Genomic DNA, 19299 nt, shown 5'->3' with positions numbered 1-19299 from the left:
ACAATGCATTGACTATACTAATTTGACAATGTAAGATTTTGAAGAAACTGTGGTACATCCGTTTTTTCACATTGTTAAATCCAAGTCAACTTTCTTGAAGGCAAACTCTTTTGCTATTTGCCAAGACGGTGTTGCAATGGGTTTTGAGCTACAATGCAATGTTTCTGATGGTTACTGTTATTCACAATCAAGGTGCTCAATGTTTCTATAATAATTGAAGCATTGTTGTCTCGTGCATATTTCAAATATATATATATATACATATAGATGGTCAAAGACAAAACTAATATTTCAATATCTTTTGTTTATGTCATTTTTCATTGCACATCATTTCTATATTCTAGTTCCTGCTGCAGTGGAGAATGTGATCATAGAGAATATCACCACCAATTCTGTTCTCCTGATCTGGCAAACACCTGAAGGGAACAGAAGTTCATATGAATTAGAAGTTTTAGGCAATTCATCATCCATTGTGAGCCTTAATTCCATTGATACATCTTACCTTGTGGAACAGTTAATACCTGGGAACTTTTACACATTTAAAATCTATGCCAAAGCTGGAAACGGTTTGACTGGGGGCATCGCAGAAAACTATACATTCACAGGTAAATATAGAATAGCATTTTGATATCTCTTTATAAAAATTGAAAAGCAAAATGATAGCTAAATAATTAACTTTCAGAAGATAAAATTAAACTTCATGTAAGTTGAAAGGAACATTAATTTGGTAAATATATACTAATGAGTTTAAGGTGACATCAGAGTGAATTAGTTAGATTTGACCATGCATTGACTATACTTATTTGACAATGTCAGATTTTAAAGCAACTGTTGTACATCCGTTTTTTCCCATTGATAAATCCAGGTCAAGTTTCTTGAAGGCAAAATATTTTGCCATTTGCCAAGAAAGTGTTGCAATGGGTTATGAGCTACAATGCAATATTTCTGATGGTTACTGTGATTTGCAATCAAGGTGTTCAGTGTTTCTATAATATTTAAAGCATTGTTGTCTTGTGTATATTTCTTAAATATATTTATGGTCACAGACAAAACTAATATTTCAATATCTTTTGTTTATGTTATTTTTCATTGCACATTATTTCTATATTCTAGTTCCTGCTGCAGTGGAGAATGTGATCATAGAGAATATCACCACCAATTCTGTTCTCCTGATCTGGCAAACGCCTGAAGGGAACAGAAGTTCTTATGAATTAGAAATTTTAGGCGATTCATCATCCATTGTGAGCCTTAAATCTAATGACACATCTTACCTTGTGGACCAGTTAATACCTGGGAACTTTTACACATTCAATATCTATGCCAAAGCTGGAAACGGTTTGACTGGGGGCATTGCAGAAAACTATACATTCACAGGTAAACATAGAATAGCAGGTTGATATCTCCTTGTAAAAATGTAATAGCAAAATGATAGCTAAATAATTAACTTTCAGAAGATAAAAATAAACTACATGTAAGTTGAAAGGAACATTAATTTGGTAAATATGCTAATGAGTTTAAGGTGACAGCAGAGTGAATTAGTTAGATTTGACAATGCATTGACTATACTAATTTGACAATGTAAGATTTTGAAGAAACTGTGGTGCATCCGTTTTTTCACATTGTTAAATCCAAGTCAACTTTCTTGAAGGCAAACTATTTTGCTATTTGCCAAGACGGTGTTGCAATGGGTTTTGAGCTACAATGCAATGTTTCTGATGGTTACTGTTATTCACAATCAAGGTGCTCAATGTTTCTATAATAATTGAAGCATTGTTGTCTCGTGCATATTTCAAATATATATATATATACATATAGATGGTCAAAGACAAAACTAATATTTCAATATCTTTTGTTTATGTCATTTTTCATTGCACATCATTTCTATATTCTAGTTCCTGCTGCAGTGGAGAATGTGATCATAGAGAATATCACCACCAATTCTGTTCTCCTGATCTGGCAAACACCTGAAGGGAACAGAAGTTCATATGAATTAGAAGTTTTAGGCAATTCATCATCCATTGTGAGCCTTAATTCCCTTGATACATCTTACCTTGTGGAACAGTTAATACCTGGGAACTTTTACACATTCAAAATCTATGCCAAAGCTGGAAACGGTTTGACTGGGGGCATCGCAGAAAACTATACATTCACAGGTAAATATAGAATAGCATTTTGATATCTCTTTATAAAAATTGAAAAGCAAAATGATAGCTAAATAATTAACTTTCAGAAGATAAAATTAAACTTCATGTAAGTTGAAAGGAACATTAATTTGGTAAATATATACTAATGAGTTTAAGGTGACATCAGAGTGAATTAGTTAGATTTGACCATGCATTGACTATACTTATTTGACAATGTCAGATTTTAAAGCAACTGTTGTACATCCGTTTTTTCCCATTGATAAATTCAGGTCAAGTTTCTTGAAGGCAAAATATTTTGCCATTTGCCAAGAAAGTGTTGCAATGGGTTATGAACTACAATGCAATATTTCTGATGGTTACTGTGATTTGCAATCAAGGTGTTCAGTGTTTCTATAATATTTAAAGCATTGTTGTCTTGTGTATATTTCTTAAATATATTTATGGTCACAGACAAAACTAATATTTCAATATCTTTTGTTTATGTTATTTTTTCATTGCACGTTATTTCTATATTCTAGTTCCTGCTGCAGTGGAGAATGTGATCATAGAGAATATCACCACCAATTCTGTTCTCCTGATCTGGCAAACGCCTGAAGGGAACAGAAGTTCTTATGAATTAGAAATTTTAGGCGATTCATCATCCATTGTGAGCCTTAAATCTAATGACACATCTTACCTTGTGGACCAGTTAATACCTGGGAACTTTTACACATTCAATATCTATGCCAAAGCTGGAAACGGTTTGACTGGGGGCATTGCAGAAAACTATACATTCACAGGTAAACATAGAATAGCAGGTTGATATCTCATTGTAAAAATGTAATAGCAAAATGATAGCTAAATAATTAACTTTCAGAAGATAAAAATAAACTACATGTAAGTTGAAAGGAACATTAATTTGGTAAATATGCTAATGAGTTTAAGGTGACAGCAGAGTGAATTAGTTAGATTTGACAATGCATTGACTATACTAATTTGACAATGTAAGATTTTGAAGAAACTGTGGTACATCCGTTTTTTCACATTGTTAAATCCAAGTCAACTTTCTTGAAGGCAAACTCTTTTGCTATTTGCCAAGACGGTGTTGCAATGGGTTTTGAGCTACAATGCAATGTTTCTGATGGTTACTGTTATTCACAATCAAGGTGCTCAATGTTTCTATAATAATTGAAGCATTGTTGTCTCGTGCATATTTCAAATATATATGTACATATATATGGTCAAAGACAAAACTAATATTTCAATATCTTTTGTTTATGTCATTTTTCATTGCACATCATTTCTATATTCTAGTTCCTGCTGCAGTGGAGAATGTGATCATAGAGAATATCACCACCAATTCTGTTCTCCTGATCTGGCAAACACCTGAAGGGAACAGAAGTTCATATGAATTAGAAGTTTTAGGCAATTCATCATCCATTGTGAGCCTTAATTCCCTTGATACATCTTACCTTGTGGAACAGTTAATACCTGGGAACTTTTACACATTCAAAATCTATGCCAAAGCTGGAAACGGTTTGACTGGGGGCATCGCAGAAAACTATACATTCACAGGTAAATATAGAATAGCATTTTGATGTCTCTTTATAAAAATTGAAAAGCAAAATGATAGCTACCATATATGCTCGAGTATAAGCGGACCCGAATATAAGCCGAGGCCCCTAATTTTACCCCAAAAAACTGGGAAAACTTATTGACTCGAGTATAAGACTAGGGTGAGAAATGCAGCAGCTACTGGTAAATTTCTAAATAAAATTAGATCCTAAAAAAAATATATTAATTGAATATTTATTTACAGTGTGTGTATAATGAATGCAGTGTGTGTATAATGAATGCAGTGTGTGTATAATGAATGCAGTGTGTGTGTATGAATGCAGTGTGTGTGTATGAATGCAGTGTGTGTGTATGAATGCAGTGTGTGTGTATGAATGCAGTGTGTGTGTATGAATGCAGTGTGTGTGTATGAATGCAGTGTGTGTATGAATGCAGTGTGTGTATGAATGCAGTGTGTGTATGAATGCAGTGTGTGTGTGTATGAGTGCAGTGTGTGTGTGTATGAGTGCAGTGTGTGTGTGTATGAGTGCAGTGTGTGTGTGTATGAGTGCAGTGTGTGTGTGTATGAGTGCAGTGTGTGTGTGTATGAGTGCAGTGTGTGTGTATGAGTGCAGTGTGTGTGTATGAGTGCAGTGTGTGTGTATGAGTGCAGCGTGAGTGTATGAGTGCAGCGTGAGTGTATGAGTGCAGCGTGAGTGTATGAGTGCAGCGTGAGTGTAGCGTGTCTATGAGTGTAGCGTGTCTATGAGTGTAGCGTGTCTATGAGTGTAGCGTGTCTATGAGTGTAGCGTGTCTATGAGTGTAGCGTGTCTATGAGTGTAGCGTGTCTATGAGTGCAGCGTGTCTATGAGTGCAGCGTGTCTATGAGTGCAGCGTGTCTATGAGTGCAGCGTGTCTATGAGTGCAGCGTGTCTATGAGTGCAGCGTGTGTATATGAGTGCAGCGTGTGTATATGAGTGCAGCGTGTGTATATGAGTGCAGCGTGTGTATATGAGTGCAGCGTGTGTATATGAGTGCAGCGTGTGTATATGAGTGCAGCGTGTGTATATGAGTGCAGCGTGTGTATATGAGTGCAGCGTGTGTATATGAGTGCAGCGTGTGTATATGAGTGCAGCGTGTGTATATGAATGCAGTGTGTGAGCGTATGAGTGCAGTGTGTGAGCGTATGAGTGCAGTGTGTGTGTATGAGTGCAGTGTGTGTATGAGTGCAGTGTGTGTATGAGTGCAGTGTGTGTGTGTATGAGTGCAGTGTGTGTGTATGAGTGCAGTGTGTGTGTATGAGTGCAGTGTGTGTGTATGAGTGCAGTGTGTGTGTATGAGTGCAGTGTGTGTGTATGAGTGCAGTGTGTGTGTATGAGTGGTGTGTGTGTGGGTATGAGTGGTGTGTGTGTGTGTATGAGTGGTGTGTGTGTGTGTATGAGTGGTGTGTGTGTGTGTGTATGAGTGGTGTGTGTGTGTGTGTTGCAGAGCCTTGGTGGGGGATGGGCAATTTTGTTTTTTATTATTATTTTAATATTTTTTTTATTATTATTTATTATTTTTATTTATTTAATTACATTTTTATTATTTTTGTATTATTATTTAATTTCTTTTTTTTATTAGTACTAATTTTTTTTTTCGTCCCCCCCTCCCTGCTTGATACATGGCAGGGAGGGGGGCTCTCCTTCCCTGGTGGTCCAGCATTGGCAGTTCAGTGGGGGCTGTGGGGGCTGTAAGAGAGTTTACTTACCTCTCCTGCAAGTAAGTAAACTCTCTTACAGCCCCCACAGCCCCTGTCTGTATTATGGCAATGCAAATTGCCATAATACAGACTATTGACTCGAGTATAAGCCGAGTTGGGTTTTTTTTTATTTTTTTTATTTCAAATTTTTATTCTTTTTATGTGCATATAGTTTTACAACATCGACATGCAATTGGTACATAAGGTCAATATTTGACTGAATATAAATCTGAAAACATATGTTGCAAGTGCAACAATAAAACATTACGGTTGTACATTAAATCAAGAAAGGTAGATTAGTTATACATAGAATCATAAAAAAAGAAAAAGTTTAACATGAAATATGCATTTGTGGAACCGCTTCAAAGATAGTCATAACGGTTTAAGGTTCTGTTGCGTCCTTGTTATAGCAGGCTCTACTAACCTCAATGAGAGGAATTTGTATGGATGAAAAAATAATGGTGGGAGTGGAATGGTAGGAGAGGAAGGGATGGGAGTGGGGGGGGGGATGAAGGGTTTAGTGAGTGGTTGTGGTTTCCATGAATTGTGTCCAAGGTTTCCAAATATTGGTGAACTTAGTGTAATCTTTTGACTTGGCGAATGTTATCGCTTCCATTTGTTTAGTGCTTTCGACTCTCGTGATCCACTCTCTTGTGGAAGGGACTTGCGGCGTTTTCCAGTATATGGGAATTAGTTGAGCCGCCGCCATAGCTAAATGTTGAAAGAGAGTGCAATGCAATTTGTTTAGTTTCAGGTTATTGGGCGGTTCTAGAAAAATAAAGTGTAAAGGCTCTAGAGGGAATTTTTTGCCCAGGATCATTTGGGTAATCGTGTGGATTCTTTTCCAATATTTAGTGACAATTGGGCACTGCCACCAAATGTGGGCGTGATCTGCAGTGCTGTTATTGCATCTCCAACAGTTGTCGCTTTCTGTAGTATGTATATGTTGGATTTTAGCTGGAGTGTAGTGCCAACGTGATATTCGCTTATAATTACTTTCTTGGACCGTTAGAGAGATTGATGCTCTATGTGTAGATGTGAATATGGCTTGCCATTGTTTATGTGAGAAGAGTTGGGGTTTTTTAGCACAAAAAATGTGCTAAAAAACTCGGCTTATACTCGAGTATATACAGTAATCAATAGAATATTGTCATAAAATCTGTTCAGATAAGTTAATTTACCCTGAAGGCTGCTGGGTCAGCAACCCCTTGGCATTCCAATGTCAGAAATATCCTGGAGAAATCTCAATAAAATCAAGACATGGTCTACAAATGATAGACCTAGCATGTTAAAAACAGAAGATAATTTCCTTCTCTAATATAAATGAAATACCAAATAGATGGCAGTATCAAATCAGAACCTTGACAAAGGCATAACTTCCAGAGATCAGACTCTCAACAACAGTCCCCCTCATGTCTCCAGTGGTACAGATGCCGGTCACTATAGCTCCGCCCCTTTTTCTGACCTGGCGCATGCGCGTCATTGTCATGACACTGAGGATGTCACAGCCTGCCAATACATTTGAATTAGAAAGTTTTGTGGCGTGGCTATAATTTAAAAACTTAGGGTATAAAAGGAGCACTCAGGTAATGGATCATTGCCCTGTTGTGGTTTCTGTTTTCAGTTCCCAAGAGTACGTTATATCCTGTGTCTATTCTGGTATTTTGATCTTGGCTTTCTACTGACTATTCTACATTCTGTCCTCCCTGACTCGGTTATTGTTTTTTTAGCTTCCCTGATTTCTGGCTTCCCTAAACTTGGCTTGGCTATCCTAGTTCTAACAGCGTATAACCCGGCCATTCTAAGGACTGGTAAACGTTGTCTAATCTATTATCATATTTATTTATTCTGCATGTTGGGTCACAAGTTATCATGACAGGGACTTCATGTTCAGCGATTTCCTTTGATTTCCGATTGTTCTGGCAGCAGGTGAATTTGACCTGAAATAGTAAACCTGGTAGAATGGTCTGGTGACCGAAGCAACCTTCCATTGTCAATTAAAATACTTGCAATACGCAGCATTAAAGTAACATAGAGCATATGAGCATAAAATAATAAATGTTATTTCAGAAAGGAAATTATAATGTCCCCCTTCCCAAGAGGGCAATCTGTGGGAAATTATGATCCTCATCTCCTTAAGAACCAAACAAATGCCACCACTGACATACATTAAAGGGATGGCCAAGCTCAAGGTCCCCAAGGGATAAAATAGCAGAATGCAGAATATAACAAATAGCACATTCTCTAATTTATAAAGATTATGCTTTAAGGAAGTAAACTCAGTTCTAAGGAATATTCTAAACCAACTCCAGAGCATTGAGCTGAAATCTGAATTGTTCCTGGGGTAGTGAATTGTTCAGAGTAGAATCTTGCAGAAAATAAAAATGATCACAAAAGTCATGACCAGGTGAAACAAAAAGCCAATATCAACAACTTTAAAATTAAAGTTAAATTAGGTTTGAAAAAGCGAAGCATACCAGTGAAAACAGTCAGGTAATTTCTTCAGAGTTGCTTACTCATAGGAGCAATAAATAGCCCAATCTGTGCACCTGTAATCATTAGGATCTACTAAGCTGTGCACCTACAATCAGCAAGATCTACTAAGCTGTGCACCTACAATCAGCAAGATCTACAAAGCCGTGCACCTGAAGTCAGCAATATATATTTAAGTTAAAAACTGCCACCAAACTTAAAAACATTAAGTATCTTGATCAGAGAAGAGAAGATACCTCGCAATAGAAATACTTTTGTAGAATTGTTTCATGTGTAAATACATAGGTGTGCACACAAGAAATGTCAACTCTATACAACATTACCAGCCTCCAATTTGGAACTCAGGCGCCCTTCTCTCCAGTGGGAGGGGCACCCAGGAAGGTTAATTTATACCTGCAGTCCATCTAAATTGGTTAATTGTGTTAATTGCTTATTAAAAACACTTGGGAGAAGAAATCTAATGCAAAGCCAAAAGGCAGTATGTTTCTCTTTTCTACTTAATTTAAAAAACTGAAAGAGAAAATCCACAGTTTGTAGCAGATACCTACCCAGTGCAACAGTGCATTTGTTTTAGTAGAATTGGGCTATATTAAATTTCAGCGCTAACACAGACCATAGGTCAGTTACATATACATATAAGGTTGTGTATACATTGGTGTTATATAATAACACCATCTTGCATACATAATATACTAATCACATAGTATCAGTCCAATTCATACATAGAGCATATAGTGGAAACATACTGATGCTGTGTTTCAAACCAGTTCATGTACAGAGATAATATCAATTACATATACTGAGCCTGTGTCTTCACACCAGCTCCTACTGAGTGGGTATCTTGGTCTCATATGATGAAATAGATAAGCAAGAAGAACCAAACATTATTTTCTTTCACTCTCTGAAAAAGCCTTCTTATTTGCTACAATGCACAGATAACAGCAATCATTGCCGCATGCCTTGATAGGAACAAGTGTCTGCATAAACTTGAAGTTAGGTTTTAAAACCAGTCATAATCATGTGCGTACTTCAATCAGTCACCCAGGGAAATTTTCTTATACCTTGGGTATTTCTCTGTCTTCAGGACTGTGGAATTCAGGCATACTTTATACAGCCAGAGTATCCATTATCAGCACTCTTTTGCACAATGCCTCCTTGCATTATCAGCACTCTTTTGCATAATGTCTCCGATATGGTGGTATACATAAAAGTGGTATACCCAGGAAGTCTCCTTATGAAAGTTCTGTTTACTGGGTCTTCAGGTAAAAGAGGCTTAGACCCAGCTGGGCCTTGTGTATGCAGTGGACCGCTGTGATCCCATCAGCGAGAGAGATAGGTCAGACCCCTGGTTGCTGAAGGAGGTACCCAGGCTGGCAACTCTTACAGATGTGCTTTTTGCTGGGTCTTTAGGGATAAGAGACTGAACCCTGGCATGACTTCACGTATGCAGACTAGTTCCCAACTGCTGTGAATGACATGAAAAAAGACTGCCTGGTGGCAAGGAGGAGGAACTATTTATACCAATTTCAGAGTTCTATTCCCTCTGCATTCTGCTGTGAGGGGAGGAGATAACACATAAGTAGATGCTGTCATGATTGATCAGGAAAATTAACCCCAAAAAAGGTCATTAACGACCTCGGACGTACCTGGTATGTCTGCGGGACATATGCACTTACCTGATCGCTGGCGATCATGATGTGGGACCTGCCTAGCATCCCAGGCAGTCCCACTGTGGCTAATCCGCCCCCCCCCCCTCGGCTATGTAATCGCGGGGTCCATATAGAAAAGTGCCCATTTTAGATTGGCCTTTTATTGTGACCAGACTAAGGCACACCTTTGCAATAATCATGCTGTCTAATCAGCATCTTGATATGCCACACCAGTGTGGTGGATGGATTATCTCGGCAAAGGAGAAGTGCTCACTAACACAGATTTAGACAGATTTGTGAACAATATTTGAGAGAAATAGGCCTTTTGTGTACATAGAAAAAGTCTTAGATCTTTGAGTTTAGCTCATGAAAAATGGGTGCAAAAACAAAAGTATTGCGTTTAGAATTTTGTTCAGTGGATGTATAATATATTATAAAATGCTTTCATTATTTTATAATATATTATACATATATATACACACACACACACACATATCATTATTTTTTATTTATTTTTAATTTGGCATAGATTGGTGGAAAAATGGTTTCATGAAAAGAGTCGAAATACCCCAAGTTTAATACCTTAGGTTGTCTTCTTTTAAAAAATATGTACATGTGAAGGGTTATTCAGGGATTCCTGACAGATATCAGTGTTACAATGTAACTTTAATTAATTATGGAAAAAAATGGTTTGGAAATAGAAAAGTGCTACTTGTACTTATTGCCCTATAACTTGCAAAAAAAAAAAGCTAAGAACATGTCAACATTGGGTATTTTTAAACTCAGGACAAAATTTAGAAACTATTTAGAACGGGTGTTTTTTGGCGGTTGTAGATGCGTAACAGATTTTGGGGGTCAAAGTGAGAAAAGGTGTGTTTTTTAAAATTCTTTCATCATATTTTATAATTAGTTTTATGGTAAATTATATGACATGATAAAAATAATGGTATCTTTAGAAAGACCATTTAATGGTGATAAAAACGGTATATAATATGTGTGGGTACAATAAATGAATAAGAGGAAATTTACAGCTAAACACAAACACCGCAGAAATGTAAAAACAGCCCTAGTCCCAAACTGTAAGAAGATTGAAAAACGATCTGGTCACTAAGTGGTTAAGTTTCACAAGGCAAAAAATGTGCATGTAATTAGAAGTAAAAATTTATTTGGAAAATGTACAAATGGATTCAGTATCATAATTCAGTATCACGCTGAAATAGATACAGTTGACATTGCATTGACTATATTAGTTTGATAGATTTAAGTTTTAACCCCTTAAGGACACATGACATGTGTGACATGTCATGATTCCCTTTTATTCCAGAAGTTTGGTCCTTAAGGGGTTAAAGGGAAAGTGGTATGTCCAAATCCTACTCTTGTTTGTTGAATGCAAACTCTTTTGACATTTACAAGGACAGAGTTAAAATGTGTTACAAGCTACAATGTAATGTTGTAATGTTGTAATGTTGCTTATGTATCCTTTCACCCTTCATAGACAATGAGCTTTTGTGAAAGATGTTCAAAATGCATCTTATAAGTGCCGCATTGCTCGCTCATTTATATTTCAAAAACACATATAAGATCATGGTCAGAATAAACTATTTAAATATCTTTTGTTTCTATCATATTTAATTGTACAGATTTTCTTCAATGCAAAATCTTTTGACTTTTGCAAAGACTGTGTTCCTATGGGTCATAGATTACAATGTAATGCTTCAGATGGTTAGTGTTATTCACATTCAAAATGTTCAGCATATATATTATATTTGAATCAGTGGTGTATCCTGGTTTTGTGCTGCCCTAGGCAGGACAAATCTCAGGCACCCCCCTCCCCCCCACACCACCCCTTCCCCCCGCCCCGCCTTCTAAATACACACACACACATTCACTGACAGATACGCATACACTAACAGACACACACACACACACTAACAGACACACACACACTAACAGACACACACTCACACGCACACTCACTAACAGAAACACACACACACTCACTAACAGAAACACACACACACACTCACTAACAGACACACACACACACTCACTCACTCACATTTTTTTTTTTACTTTAAACCCCCCTCAGCCTCCTTACCTTTGGGAATGCTGGGGGTGGGGGTCTTTTCTCTTTCTCCCTGGTGGTCCAGTGACTGCTGGGCGGTCGGGGGGCGCTGGCGGGCGGCTGGCGAGGGAGAGCTCCCACTGAGCTGTCTGCTCAGCTCCCTCGCGCGCCGCAGAGTGAGGCTGGGAGGCGGAGCCGGAATATGACGTCATATTCCAGCTCCCAGCCTCACTCTGCGGCGCGCGAGGGAGCTGAGCAGAAAGCTCAGAGGAAGTGCTCCCTCGCCAACCGCCCGCCAGCGCCGCCCGACCGCCCACCAGCCCTCAGGCATGTCTATTAGCCGCAAGGCTAACAAGACATTTGCCTTGGGCATTTGGGGGCGGCTTTTTTTGCCGCCCCCTGGAAAATGCCACCCAAGGCAAATGCCTTGTTTGCCTCGCGGCTAAAACGTCCCTGATTTGAATCATTGATGTCTTGTGCATGTTTCAAAAATATTAATATGGTCAAAGACTAAATTAGCGATTTAGATATCCTTTGTTTATATTATTTTTCATTGTACATATATTCCATATTTTAGTTCCTGCTCCAGTGGAGAATGTGATCATAGATAATATAACCACCAATTTATGGTCAAAGACTAAATGTCCCAATGTGTTTTATACCTCACCTGCTATAGACTGTAAGCTTGTTTGAGCAATTTTCCTATATATAGTTAAATCCCCCCTCTAATAATATTGTAAATCGCTACGGAATCTGTTGGCGCTATATAAATGGCAAAATTAATTATAATAATAAATTATCTGTTTAGATACCTTTAGTTTATGTTATTTCTCATAGCACATTATTTCTATATTCTAGTTCCTGCTGCAGTGGAGAATGTGATCATAGAGAATATCACCACCAATTCTGTTCTCCTGAGCTGGCAAACACCCGGAGGGAACAGAAATTCATATGAATTACAGGTTTTAGTGAATTCATCATCGGTTGTGAGCCTTAATTCTAATGATACATCTTACCTTGTGGACCAGTTAATACCTGGGAACTTTTACACATTTAATATCTATGCCAAAGCTGGAAACGGTTTGACTGGGGGCATCGCAGAAAACTATACATTCACAGGTAAACATAGAATAGCAGGTTGATATCTCATTGTAAAAATGTAATAGCAAAATGATAGCTAAATAATTAACTTTCAGAAGATAAAAATAAACTACATGTAAGTTGAAAGGAACATTAATTTGGTAAATATGCTAATAAGTTTAAGGTGACAGCAGAGTGAATTAGTTAGATTTGACAATGCATTGACTATACTAATTTGACAATGTAAGATTTTGAAGAAACTGTGGTACAGCCGTTTTTTCACATTGTTAAATCCAAGTCAACTTTCTTGAAGGCAAACTCTTTTGCTATTTGCCAAGACAGTGTTGCAATGGGTTTTGAGCTACAATGCAATGTTTCTGATGGTTACTGTTATTCACAATCAAGGCGCTCAATGTTTCTATAATAATTGAAGCATTGTTGTCTCGTGCATATTTCAAATATATATATATATACATATAGATGGTCAAAGACAAAACTAATATTTCAATATCTTTTGTTTATGTCATTTTTCATTGCACATTATTTCTATATTCTAGTTCCTGCTGCAGTGGAGAATGTGATCATAGAGAATATCACCACCAATTCTGTTCTCCTGATCTGGCAAACACCTGAAGGGAACAGAAGTTCTTATGAATTAGAAGTTTTAGGCGATTCATCATCCATTGTGAGCCTTAATTCCCTTGATACATCTTACCTTGTGGACCATTTAATACCTGGGAATTTTTACACATTCAATATCTATGCCAAAGCTGGAAACGGTTTGACTGGGGGCATCGCAGAAAACTATACATTCACAGGTAAATATAGAATAGCATTTTGATATCTCTTTATAAAATTTGAAAAGCAAAATGATAGCTAAATAATTAACTTTCAGAAGATAAAAATAAACTACATGTAAGTTGAAAGGAACATTAATTTGGTAAAAATATACTAATGAGTTTAAGGTGAGAGCAGAGTGAATTAGTTAGATTTGGCCATGCATTGACTATACTAATTTGACAATGTCAGATTTTAAAGCAACTGTGGTACATCCATTTTTTACCATTGTTAAATCCAGGTTAAGTTTCTTGAGGGCAAAATCTTTTGCCATTTTCCAAGACAGTGTTGCAATAAGTTTTGAGCTGCAATGCAATGTTTCTGATGGTTACTGTTATTCACAATCAAGGCGCTCAGTGTTTCTATTATATTTGAAGTATTGTTGTCTTGTGCATATTTCATAAATATATATATGGTCAAAGACAAAACTAATATTTTGATATCTTTTGTTTATGTCATATTTCATTGAACATCATTTCTGTATTCTAGTTCCTGCTGCAGTGGAGAATGTGATCATAGAGAATATCACCACCAATTCTGTTCTCCTGATCTGGCAAACACCTGAAGGGAACAGAAGTTCTTATGAATTAGAAGTTTTAGGCGATTCATCATCCATTGTGAGCCTTAATTCTAATGATACATCTTACCTTGTGGAACAGTTAATACCTGGGAACTTTTACACATTCATTATCTATGCCAAAGCGGGAAACGGTTTGACTGGGGGCATTGCAGAAAACTATACATTCACAGGTAAATATAGAATAGCATTTTGATATCTCATTATAAAATTTGAAAAACAAAATGATAGCTAAATAATTGACTTTCAGAAGATAAAAATAAACTGCATGTTAGTTGAAAGGAACATTAATTTGGTAAATATATACTAATGAGTTTAAGGTAATAGCAGAGTGAATTAGTTCGATTTGACCATGCATTGACTATACTGATTTGACAATGTAAGATCTTAAAGCAACTTTGGCACATACGTTTTTTCCCATTGATAAATCCAGGTTAAGTTTCTTGAAGGCAATATCTTTTGCCATTTGCCCAGACAGTGTTGCAATGTGTTATGAGCTACAATGCAATGTTTATTTTTGAATCTTTTATTTTTATTTTAAACTTTAGTTCTTTTCAGTCACTTCAAACAATAACAAATTACAATATTCAGCGTTATTTGACGTTTAAGAAATTCAGTAATACATATATCATACAGATTTACATATATATCATACAGATTTACAATACAACACAAAACAACACAGCAGCAAAATAGGAAAAGAAGAAAAAGAAACCAGAAAAATTTCCTAAGTAGAGTGGTAGGAGCATTAAATATATCTCCTAAATTTTATTAATTTTTCAATGTTCATGGAATTAGTCCACTTCTAACTGATCAACAGTATTTCTTACATCAATCAGCTCAATACATTTTAACCAAACAGATACCATATTGCTTAATTTTTGTTTGCTTGGCATCAACTCCATTTTAATCTGAAACTCGAGTTGATTTTTAACTTTCTTCCAGGGGACTTCTGAATCTTTTTTCCACCATCTCGCAATTACGATTTTGACAGCTAAAAAGAGATGTATAAGAATTGCTTTTAGTTCGTACGTCATACGTGGCCAATTGAAATGTAACAAGACTACCTCTGGGGAAATTATCAACTCGAGTTTTAGATTATTGGATATGAAATGCTGTATTTTGAACCACAGATTTTTAAATTTATGGCAGTCCCACCAAATATGTCTAAAATTACCTCTAGTACTGTTACACCTCCAGCAGATAGGGTTAGTTAAAGGATATATTTAATTCAGTTTCGCTGGTACTAATTACCACCTATTTAAAACTTTAAAGTGTGTTTCTAGTAAATTTAATGAGTGTATGTTCTTCTTAGCCTCCATCATTGAAGAACCCCATTGTTTCATGCTGATATCAATATTTAAATCTTTTTTACATTCCTGTATAGCAGTAGGATTTGTGTCCTTAACCATTGATTTAGTTAGTATTAGAGCTTTAGAGAGTGGTTTCTTGATTTTTTTTTAGGTGAATAGTAAATCAATCAGATTGCGCAAATTAGATTTTGGTGTTATAAGGTGTGTGTTCATATAACTTTTAAGTCTTAAAAAATTAAACACCTCTCTGGATGGGAGATTATATACGCATGTTATTTGAGCAAAAGTTTTGATTGATCCTTCTGTCAATAAATGATCTAAACTTATTATCCCTGATTTTTTCCAACTATTCAGATTTAAATCTTCCACATGATTTTCTACAGTATTTAACTCTAAATAACTCAGAACTTTTTTTTCTATGTTCAATGCTTTTTTTAATTTTAGACCAATTTTCCAATAATTGAGTCAAAATAGTATTGGGATACTCTTTTTTTTTGGCGTTTTATTTATGTTCCAAATTAAGCAATCTAAGCTAGGGACTTCTCCTGCCTTCATTTCCATTTTATACCATCCTTCATCTTTGTTTTCTTCGATTTGCATTCTATAAATATGCAGAATAGTAGCTGCTTTAAAGTTATTCATTATGAATATGTAAGCGAGTCCGCCTTTATGTAGTTTTTGCACTAATATTGATTGTTTTAGTCTTGGCTTCTTACCTTTCCAAATGTATTGAGTAAAACTTATTTGTATTAATTGGAGCCAATGAATTGGAATGTGGAGGGGTAACATTTGGAACATATAATTCCACTTTGGTATGACATATGAGTTAATGACGTTTATTCGTCCCCAAAAAGTAATCTCTAAATTTCTGCGATCTTTTAACCATTTATTGAACTCCAATAATAATGTTAGGAAATGTATTTCCATAGTCCTGTTTATCTCTCTAACTATTTTAATTCCTAAGTAATCCATGCTTTCCTTGACCAAATAAAATCATATCTGTTTTTAATCTCTTGTTGCGTTTTTTTATTGAGATTAATATCTAGTATCAGAGATTTGTTTGCATTCAACTTATAGTTTGATATAAAGCTGTATCGATCTATTTCTTGCATTATATGTTCTAAAGAGCTTTTAGGATTTGTAACAGTAATTAAAATATCGTCGGCATATAGATTGATTTTTTGATCTTCATCCATTATTTTATAGCCATTAATCTTCTTATTGTTTCTGATGTTTTCAGCCAATGGTTCGATAGTCAACAAGTAAAGTAATGGCGAAAGGGGGCATCCCTGCCGAGTACCATTTCTAAGTTGGAACCATGGGGCAACAATATTAGGTCCAATGGTACGTGCAACTGGATTTGCATATAGGGCCATTATAGCTTTCTTAATCCAGCCTTCCAGTCCATAATGTGAAAGACGGCTTCTAAATATTTCCAGCTGACTCTGTCGAATGCTTTTTCAGCATCAATCGACAGAGTCAGAACTGGAATATCATTTCTATTTGCGTCGTCCAAGATGTTAATGATTTTCCTTATACTTGTATAAGAATTTCTGCCTGGAACATATCCTATTTGATCTTTATGGATAATTAATGGAAGAAGTTTTTTTTATTCTGGCAGCCAAGACCGAGGCATATAGCTTAGTGTCTACATCTATTAAAGATATTGGACAGTAATTTTTAATGTCGGTGGGATTTTTATCATTTTTTAGGATTGGCAAGATATTAGCCTTAAGCATCTCTGCTGGTAGAAATCCTCTGTTTGCAGCTGTATTAAAAGCAGAGGTCAAATATGGGCATAGTAGATCTTTAAATGTTTTATAAAATAGGTTACTAAACCCATCAGGGCCTGGTGTTTTAGTTCTTTCTAAGTCATTTATAGCTTTCATAATCTCCTCCATAGTTATAGATTTATTTAGAAGTTCGTTGTCAATAGGTGTTAATTGAAACTTCTTTATAGTTTTTAAATAATTTTTAATATCATCATCTGTGTTATTTTGAGATATATTATATAAATTGCCGTAATATTCATTAAAACATTTTCCAATTTCTCTAGGGGTTTTGCTATTTTTCCATTCTGTATTATTTTTTTCTACTTTGTTCTGTCCTTTTTGTTTTCTGAGTTTTTGAGATAACATCTTATCAGCTCGGTTACCTTTAGAGTAATATTTAAGTTTTAATCTATCCATATTTTTAACTGTCGTATCTATTAATTTTTGCTTTATATTTTCTTGCAGTTCTAATATTTTTCCATAAATTTCAGGAGATGGAGATTGTTTATTAATATAAGTCGTATTTCTTAATTCAGTATATAGATACGACAAAGTGATGTTTTTATCAAGCTGACTTTGTAGTTTGATAAAGTGGCCTCTTATAACAGCCTTAAAGCGGCACTGTCATGCCGAATTCCGTTTTTTTTTTAACCCCCCTCCCGCCTCAACTACATCCAATCGACCCCCTAGTCATCCCCAAATGCCCCTATGCCCCCCACATTACCTATTTTTTATTCTTTATTTTCTGCCCCGATCTATATTCAGGGCGCCGCCATCTTTGTGTGGGTAGGTGAAGTCCCTGTGGGACACGTCATCTGCCCACACTAGATAGCCCTGAGATTCCCGCACATGCCCAGTGAAACATCTGGACATGCGAACGGGAATTTCACCTATTCATTCATTCATCAGACAGACGAATGAATGAATAGAAAAAATCAGACGAACAAACTAACACTGTGTATCAGTGTTAGTTTGTTCGTTCAGTTTATTACAAGGAGGGAGCTACCGGCGTGCAGCTCCCTCCTTGCAATATGTAAAGACAGAAGCGGCAGGGAGCAGTGCTCCCCACCACTTCCTAAGCCCCCCAGGTCCCCTCCTCACTCTATGGGGGTCAATATGACCCCCATAATAGCACAAGGGAGATTAAAATCTCCCCAGTGCCCCTACTCGCTATATCGCGAGTAGGGGCATGTCCACTAAACAGTGAGCAGCCTGTGGCTGCTCACTGTAAAAAAAAAGGGTAATAAGGGGGGGACGGGGGGCCTACTGTCCTCCCCCGCCGGCCCCCACCCCTGGACGGCGGGTGGGGGCCATAATGGGAATGAGGGGGGACCTACTGTCCTCCCCTCAGGCCCCCACCCCTGGGCGGCGGGTGGGGGCCATAATAGTAATAAGGGGGGGGACCTACTGTCCTCCACCCCCCGGCCCCCACCCCTGGGCGGCGGGTGGGGGCCATAATAGTAATAGGGGGGGGGGACCTACTGTCCTCCCCCCCCGACCCCCACCCCTGGGCGGCGGGTGGGGGCCATAATAGTAATAAGGGGGGGGATCTACTGTCCTCCCCCCCCCCGGCCCCCACCCCTGGGCGGCGGGTGGGGGCCATAACGATAATGGGGGGGGACCTACTGTCCTCCCCCCGCCCCCACCCCTGGGCGGCGGGTGGGGGCACTAAGTAAATTCCCCCCCCCCCCCATCAAGGTGACTAGGGGTGCCCAAGCCCCTAGTCACCCACCCCCCACCCAAATAAAAAATGCCCCTACCTACCCCCCTCACCCTAAAAAATAGTGAGGGGGGAATAAAATTGCTAACCTGTAAAGTAAAATTAAACTTACCATTCGACGTCTTCTTTTTTCTAAAATCTTCATTTTTCAGCCCCAAAAAAGGCCAAATAAAAAAACATCATAGCCGTCGAACTAAAAATAAAATAAAAAACCCGAGCGCAAAAAAAAAAAAACCCGACGAAAAAGAAAAAAACGGAGCGCACAAAAAAATAATCCATCTTCACCCATGGAGGGCTCCGCGCAGACTGAGCTCCGCAGGGCGGGGCAAGGCTTATAAAGCCTTGCCCCGCCCTGCAATTAGCCTAAGAACACTC

Source organism: Pelobates fuscus, chromosome 2 (assembly GCF_036172605.1).
Source record: "Pelobates fuscus isolate aPelFus1 chromosome 2, aPelFus1.pri, whole genome shotgun sequence".
NCBI lineage: Eukaryota > Metazoa > Chordata > Amphibia > Anura > Pelobatidae > Pelobates > Pelobates fuscus.
Note: the sequence above shows the minus strand (reverse complement) of the source record.